The sequence below is a fragment of the Marmota marmota genome, unplaced genomic scaffold (assembly GCF_001458135.2).
Source record: "Marmota marmota marmota unplaced genomic scaffold, marMar, whole genome shotgun sequence".
NCBI classification, from domain to species: domain Eukaryota; kingdom Metazoa; phylum Chordata; class Mammalia; order Rodentia; family Sciuridae; genus Marmota; species Marmota marmota.
In genome coordinates this window covers 20,042,671-20,051,711 of record NW_026000174.1, presented here as the reverse complement: position 1 = coordinate 20,051,711, position 9,041 = coordinate 20,042,671, and the positions used below count along the sequence as shown (strand labels likewise).

At 37.1% G+C, this 9,041-nt stretch overlaps 1 pseudogene; it reads right to left on the bottom strand.

The window, feature by feature from the left end:
- Positions 1–7,035: 7,035 nt before the first annotated feature.
- LOC107157741 lies at positions 7,036–7,623 on the bottom strand (annotated as a pseudogene).
- Positions 7,624–9,041: the final 1,418 nt, after the last annotated feature.

Genomic DNA, 9,041 nt, shown 5'->3' with positions numbered 1-9,041 from the left:
ATTGGTATTTATTCTTCTTTAAAGGTCTTGTAGAACTTGGCTGTGTGTTCATCCTGTCTTGGGCTTTTCTTTGTTGGTAGGCTTCTGATGGCATCTTCTATTTTATCACTTGATATTGGTCTGTTTAAATTGTGTATATCATCCTGATTCAACTTGGACAAATTATGTGACTTAAGACATTTGTTGATGCTTTCAATATCTTCTGTTTTATTGGAGTATAAGTTTTCAAATTAATATCTAATTATCCTCTGTATTTCTTTAGTGTCTATTTTGATATTACCTTTTTCATCACATATGTTAGTAATTTGAGTTTTCTCTCTTCTCTTTGCTAATGTAGTTAAGGGTCTGTCAAGTTTATTTATTTTTTTCTAACAATCAACTTTTTGCTTTGTCAATTTTTTCAATTGTTTCTTTTGTTTCAATTTCATTGATTTCAGCTCGAATTTTAATTATTTCCTGTCTTCTACTGCTTTTGGTGTTTGTTTGTTCTTCTTTTTCCAGGGCTTTTAGATGTAATGTGAGGTCACTTATTTGTTGACTTTTTCTTCTTTTAAGTAATGAACTCCATGCAAGGGACTTTCCTCTTAGTACTGCTTTCATAGTATCCTAGAGATTTCAATATATTGTGTCTATGTTCTCATTTACCTCTAAGAATTTTTTAATCTCCTCTTTGATGTCTTTTGTAACCCATTGTTCATTCAGTAACATATTGTTTTGTCTCCAGGTGTTGGAGTAGATTTTATTTCTTATTTTGTCATTGATTTCTAATTTCATTCCATTATGATGTGATAACATGCAGGATAGTATCTGTACTTTTTTGTATTTGCTAAGAGTTGCTTTGTGGCATATCATATGCTCTATTTTAGAGAAGGATCCATGTGCTACTGAGAAAAAAGTATATTCAATTGATGAAGGATGAAATATCTATATATGTCAGTTAAGTTAAAACTATTGATCGTATTATTGAGATCTACAGTTTCTTTATTCAACTTTTGTTTGGAGGATCTATCCTGTGGTGAGAGAGGTGTGTTAGAGTGACCCAAGATTATTGTGTTGTGGTCAGTTTAACTCTTGAACTTGAGAAGAGTTTGTTTGATGAACATACATACTCCATTGTTTGGGGCATATACATATATATTAATAATCTACGTCTTGTTGGTGTATGGTTCCCATGAGCAGTATGTAATGTCCTTCTTTATCCATTTTGATTAATTTTGTCTTGAAGTCTACTTTATTTGATATGAGTATGGAAACCCCTGCTTGTTTTCGCAGTCCATGTGAGTGGTATGATTCCTCCCAAACTTTCACCTTCAGTCTGTGTATGTCTTTACCTATCAGATGAGTCTCCTGGAGGCAGCATATTGTTGGGTCTTTTTTTTCTAAATCCAATCTGTTAGTCTAGGTCTTTTGATTGGTGAGTTTAAGTCATTAACATTCAGGGTCATTATTGAGACATGGTCTGTATTCCCAAATATATTTGTTTATTTTGTTATTTAACTTGACTTGATTTTCTTCTTTGATTAGTTTTTCCTTTAGGGTACTACAACCCTCTGCTGATTTTCATTATTTTTTTTTAATTTCCTCTTCATGGAATATTTTTCCAAGGATGTTTTGTAGTGTTGGTTTTCTAGCTGTAAATTCTTTTAACTTTTGTTTATCATGGAAGGTTTTTATTTCATCATCAAATCTAAAGCTTAATTTTGCTGGATACAGGATTCTTGGTTGGCATCCATTTTCTTTCAGAGCTTGATATATGTTGTTCCAGGATCTTCTAGCTCTCAGGGTCTGTGTTGAAAAGTCTGCTGTTATCCTAATTGTTTTCCCCTTATATGTAATCTAATTCCTTTCTCTCATGGCTTTAAAAATTCTCTTTTACTCTGTATATTGAGCATTTTCATTATAATGTGCCTTGGTGTGGATCTATTGTGATTTTGTATATTCAGCATCCTGTAGGCTTCTTGAATTTTGTTTTCCAATGCATTCTTTTTGTTTGGAAAGTTTTCTGATATTATTTCATTAAATAGATTGTTCATTCATTTGGTTTGGAACTGTATGTCTGCCTCTGTCCTAATTACTCTTAAATTTGGTCTTTTTATGCTATCCATATTTTTGTAATGTTCTGCTCATGATTTCTTACCATTTTCACTGTGTGGTCTATGGTCTTCTCAAGATTATATGTTTTGTATTCATTGTCTAATGTCCTGTCTTCCAAGTGGTCTACTCTGTTGGTGATGCTTTCAATTGAGCTTTTATTTTGGTTTAGTGTTTATTTCATTTCAAGGATTTCTGGGTTTTTAAAATCTAGAACCCTGTTGAGGTGATCTTTTGCTTCCTGTATTTGTTTGCATAACTCCTTGTCAAAATGATATTTTGCTGCCCGTATTTGCTCTTTTATGTCTTCTTTCAGTTCACAGAAAATTTTAATCATGTATATCCTGAACTCCCTATCTGAGATTTCTTCCTCTGTGGATGCCATGGATTCTAATAATGTGGTAACTTGATTTGTTCAGGGCACTTTCTTCCCTTGTCTTTTCATGTTGCTTGTATGTCTTCCCTTCTAGTTCTGTGGGTCTGGGGTGTTATTGTTTTTACCTTATAGGTTTGTAGTGTTTCTGTAGGGTTCCAAAACCTCTCCTTTGTGGGCAAGGACAATGTTAACAGATCCCAATATAAAAAATATACCACCTATGAACAATTTGTTGCTATTAAGATGTTTATAGTTTGGTCACAATGTAAAGAAATGTTGGATTCGATTATTATCTATAATATAATCAGTAGTTTTCTAAAAGAGATTACAGTTTCTGATGGTGGACAATGAGCTGGGGGTGGGGTGTAGGATAATATGCAGAGGAGGCAGGATATGAGGATATAGAGTTAATATATCTTAGGAAGTGTGAAAGAGAAATCTAATGAAGAGGGTTAGTAGCAGGAGAATAGACACGAAGTAATTTTGGGTAGACAAGTATGTGGGAAGACAGTAGAGTAAATAAAACTAACACATATATGTATTTAGGAAAATAAAGGATGTTAAAAATAGTAAAAAATTGGGGGGGGGGAACTAAAGAAGAAAAAATAAAAAATAAATAAAAGGCATATAGAACACCACTATATTACATTATTCAGATGTCCCAGTCCTCAAAAATCCTAATTCATGAAAAGTTCTTGGTTTCACATATGTTGGGGATGCGAGGGGGAGGATAGAGGGGGAGAAGAAAAAGAGGAAAAAAAATTCTTGAAGGAAGAAACCATGATTGTTGCTAGTTTTAGAGATCCGTATCTTTCCTGCTTCTCTTCTCATCCAATAGGTGCCATTGTCTGTCGTTAGCTGGTATCTCTGTGCTCAGGACGGTGAAGGTAACCAGGGTGGGAAGGCTGTTCCTGGTGCAGGGTACTTGGAAGCAAGGAGTGGTACCCACCAGTCCCTGCAGGGAGACTGCACCTTAAGAGTCTTTTTTTGGGGGGATTGCTTGTATGACTTGAGCTCCCAGTTCTATCTCCTTATCTTGCCTGAAGATTTTCCAGTTCCTGTTTTCTCTGTTAGTCTCCAAACTTTTGTCCCATCTCCCTCTTCCTTAGTGGTTCCCTATTGAGGGACTTCTCTCCTCAGGACTCCCAGAGGCGGTGCCCTGGTCACAGTGTGCACTTGTCCCACTGAGTGCTGTTTTGTGTTGGGAAGCTACTGTGCTGGGTTATCGCCCGCTGGGGAGAGGGGGGAGTCAGAAACGTGGTACCTAGCCAGCTGGAGTTTCCATCTGGGAGCTGCCCCCACCAAATATGGCGAGGAAGGTGTGTCAAGATAAAGGCAGCCCGTTTCCAGTGCTGGGGTGTTGAGTGGGGTGGGGGGAGCCAGGCGATGTCATTGTGCTGAGGGTAGGTAGCAGCTGAGTGTCCTGTGTGGGAGTGGAGAGATGTCTGGGAGTTCTGCAGTGATGCTGATAGGTGATCCTGCTCAGGTGCTCGGGAGCCCTGCGTTGGCTAGCACTTCAGGGGTTGGGTGTCAGGAGCCAGGAGTCCTGCTGGAATGCTGAGGCCCCGGAGCCCTATGCGGGGGCACAGTGCTGGTGATTTCTGCCTGAGAGCAGCTGCATAGGGGCCCTCTAACACTCTCAGGGATGCAGTATTCCCACTAGGCGAGATCTGGGTCATGGAGAGACACAGAATGCTGTCTCCCGCTGGCCCACCATCTTGGATTCCCAGTACACTAAATTTTATTGGTGATTTTTATATGTCTATTGAGATCATCATCAAGTTTTTGTCCTTTGTTCTATAAATTTGGCATACCACACTTATTAATTTGCATGTGTATAACCATCATTGCATCTTTGGGATAAATCTTGCTTAATAATGGTGAGTGATTTTCATGTCCTGCTCAGTTTAGTTTGCTAGCATTTTGTTAAGAAACTTTGCATCTATGTTCATCATAATTTTATTTTCTTGCAGTTCCCTTGTGTGTCTCAGGTACTTCTTCTGGAGTGACTGGCCTGTGTTTAGGTGCCATGGGATTCTGCCTGACTCTGAGCCTCATCAGGGAAAGACTAACCTCAAGTTCCTATGAAGTAGTAACTTTGTAATACCTCCCTTTTCTTACCCAAGTGGAAAATTCTCTCTGTGTTATTCTTCCTAAGGTTGGGAGAGGTATTAAATGGGCAGTCCCATGTCCACAATTCTGGGTCATACCTGAAGCCCACAGTCTGCCAAATCCAGTCCAGCACCAAAGCAAGATCAAGATCCATGCTGCTGGGTCTTGCCTGCTGCTATGTTGCACTCATGGCCTGAGACCTTTGCAACTAGCATCAGGTGAAGCTGACCAGAACAGTAATCTGTCCAACAGGGGCTCTGAATTTTCACTTAGCACCTGGAGTGTACAAAGCCTCCATTCATGGTCACTGGCTTGGGGATAGGGGTCACTAAAATCTGCCTGGTATTGGCTTTCACCAGTCTGGCACTGGGTTTCAAGGAAAAATACTGTGTTTACTTCCCTGTTATATGACTCCTCCCCCACCACCGCCAGTGGAAAGAGTATTGCTTTGCACTATTCTGCCCAAGTATAAGGGAGAGGTAGTGGGGGCCATCCCTGAGCTGCCTGGCTAAATCACGTCCAGAGGCTTGATCTGCAGGCCCTGTTTTAGGCTGGATGCACGGGCTTGGGTTTCACTGTGGCATGACTGTACTGGGATTTGCGTTTAAGGCCCAGACTTAATGTTCTTTCTCTTCTCTAACCAGGAGACATTGCTTTCCACATAGTGGTGTTGTAGTTGAAGGGAGAAGTGATGAATTTTTCCATGTATTTTTTCTAATTATTATGTTAGAATAAGGTACTATGCTCTAGTGAAAGTAGTTTGGTGTATGAACAGCTGTTCAAATTGGTAATTTTGTAGGGAAAAAAACCCTGGAGAGTCATACTCAGCTAGTGTCTTGCTCTTCCTGCACAGTATCTTTTCATGTACATTGGGACAGTGAATTCCTAGGATCAGAACTGCTAAATCAAATTATATGATGTTTATTCTTTTAAAAAATTAACATAATTATGTTTTATTTATCTAAATAAACAAATAAGATTATATACATTCATCAGGTGTACCATGATGTTTTAAAATAATTGCACATTATGCAATGGTTAAATCAAGTTGAGTAATACATACCTTTCCTCACAGTATTGTAATTTTGGGTTTTTTTTTTTTTTTGTCTTTGCTCAAAGAAAACTTCTTGTGCTATTCTAAAGGACTTTTTCTTCCATGCCTCATTTACCCCACCTGCCTGAGGTATGCTTTTCTCTTCTAGTCCTGTCTACCCAGTTTCTTATTTGACCGAATTCTTTTTACAGGTGTCACCATCTGGCCCTCACAATAACAATTTAGAATTTATCAACATTTTTTTTGTTCTGTCACTTTTCCTAATATTATTATTAAAGCATTATTTATGCTTATTTGACATTCCAAATTTTTAGTGCCTAGCATACTGTCAGACACCTATTAAAGTATGTCTCAATTTAAATCTTTCCAAAGACAAAATTACAAATTATCAGAATAAAAAAGTAGCAGTAATTTTATACTAACAGTAAGAATAACTTCCTAGGCATTTCAATACAGAAAGCTCAGTAAATGTGTGTTGGTTGAGAGAATTATACTGATTAAAGCAGAAAATATTAGATTTTATGAAAAATAAGATTCCCTTAAAATTTGAAATTAAAAGATAAGATAAAAATTATTTCAGATATTAAATATCATTGACTGATAAGCTCTGAGATAATATCTAGTCCATAAATCCTTTGACTAATTTTGGTACTGTGATCACACAGATTGCCAAGCACAATATTCCACTCTGTTACTGTCTTTCAAAATGAAGCTTCTAAGCAAAGATATGACCAGGTCATTTGTATATGGCAAGTCTGACTATAGGGCAAACTGGTTAATCACATGCACAAAACTCCTTGCAGAATATTATAAAGCTAGCTAATCCTGTGACAATATCATTCCTGAGCTTTATTTCTTGACATATATTCCTGATTTTAATGTGCCCTCTCTAACCATCTTTGTTTTTGTTCATGATATAGTGTCTCTTGGGTATCTTTTCTGACCATTAACACTTATTTATATTGTATATCCTACTAATAAATCAATTTTATTTCAATGGAGACATGTACATAAAATATTTCTGATCTTCAAATAAGTTCTTGCCTTCACTTTTAATCTACAGAGTGTTTTTTTAACTTATCTAAAAACAGTCCCTTTAATTGAATTTTAAAAATGGATATCCCTTTATTTATGATTTCTTGTAAGTGGGTTGCCAGATCTTTTGAGGAAAGCATTGAGTTTTGCTCATCTTGTGGGTGTGGGCAAAGTCATTTAATGGCTATAGAATCAAATAAGCTGAGAATTGGAGCAATGGTAGGAAAAGATGAGGATATCAAAACCATGTTGTCCATCAAAATCTTCAAATATTTTTAAAAATTTCAGAAATCACTGCCTCTGAGGCATACTGTCTTCCAGCCAGCTTCCTGAGAGCCTCGCCTTCTACATCCTTGTTCCTAAGGCTCTAAATGATGGGGTTCAACATGGAAGTCATGACTGAATAGAATACCAAGATGACCTTTTCCTTTTCATTCATCGTCTTGGAATTTGGTCTCATGTAGGAAAATTTTCCAGAACCGTAGTAGAGAACCACAATGGTGAGGTGGGAGCCACAAATGGAGAAGACCTTGAGCCTCCCCTCCCCAGACTGCATCTGGATCACAGTGGAGATGATATTCCAGTAGGAGATGAGGATGAGGGAGACAGGAGCTAGGAGGATAATCATCCCCATTGAAAAGAGAGCTATCTGAATATTGTTGATGTCCATAGACACAGCTTTAGGAGAGCAGGCAGTTCACAGAAGTAGTGATTATGACATTCTGTCCTGGTAGGGGAGAAACAGTGTAAATGCACTGTCCACTGAACATAAAACTGCCCACTTATTCAGTACACTCTGGCCAACTGGACACAAACCCTCTGGATCATGATGGTGCAGTAGTGCAGGGGCTTGCAGACAGCCACGTACTGGTCATAGGACATCACTGCCAGTAGTGCACACTCTGCATATCCTCTCGAGGAGGAAGACAACTATCTGTATTAAGCATCCAGCAAAGAAATTTTTTTTTCACAAGGAGGTAGACCAACATCAGGATATAATGCTCATAGAGAAACAGAGGTCAGCAAAGGATAAGTTTTTGAGAAAAAAGTGCATGAGCATATGAAGTTGAGAGTCAACTTGGATGAGGAGTATTATCAGCAGGTTTCCAAATATGATATTTCCAAATATCAGCAGGAGACCAAATTCCAAGAAGAAGAGAGATGACCAGGAAAACACAGAACAACAAGATTTGGATCTGTGGATCCTGTGACAGTCCCAACAAGGTAAATTCAAACACAGAAGTTTGGTTTCTTTCTCCCATTGATTCATATTCTTATTTACCTGTCATCAGAAAGAGAACAGAAGCATTCTGAATGTTATCTTTCACTGCTTTATAAATATGTATAATGCTAACAAGTACAATTGTTGTCTATCAGGTTTTATCTGCCTCCTACAAGCAGCCAGTTAGCCTTAAGGTTCATATTTCTGTTTCCTGCAATGCGTATAGCTTTCAAACACATTTACCTTTGCTTGATAAACTTGAAAGTGAGTACCACACACTGGCTTCTTCACTAATCCAGATATGTATATATTTAGGTATTAATAAATTACTATGTAGATATTAAGAGAATTATTTTCGTTAAATTTCATTTTTATTCTTGAAAAATACTTTGTATATACTTTGAATTTTTTTATATTATAAAAACCTTTTGCTTTTAGATTTCAAATTATCTAGTAGCTTGTTAAAAACAGATATTGATGAAAAATTTGTCCACAATATAACAGGAATTCCAAATATGGTTTGGCAATCAAACAGATAACTTAGATATATTAATTTTTGTTCCTTTTCTATAGTTATTTAAAATAAGACCATTTTTAAATAAAACCACTCTTAAAAAGAAGTCAAAAGCCAGGTAGAACAGCTAGACTGACTTAAGGCGGTCATCAGAGAACATGTCAGGTTTGCTGGGAGAGCCAGTATGGAGCCGAAGTCAGTTCAAATCTGGTATTTTTGTTGTTCACCCAATTTTTGTAAATTTATTTTCAACACTGAGATTTTATTTGCAATGCAGAACATATGAGAGATACCAGAGCTGTTATGTCTAGCACTTTGTGTACTAGACAGCAGAACATAGTACTGTTAACACTAATAAAAATGTTCACCATCATCATCATAACAACAACTAAAAAACTCACTTTACTTAGCACTGTGGTATCCCAGGAACTCTTTAAAAAAAAAGAATTTCAAGAGGTGAACACTACTGACAACCTCATTTTATAGAAAAACATTCTAAGTTCCTATGATGATTTAAAAGGACTTTCAAAGCCATTGAGTTGCAAGTTATTAAATCAGTATTCAGTCCCAGCAGTCTTGTCCCTGATTTTAGACATATTTTTGCGCTAAAAAAATATAGATGATATTTCTAAAGATG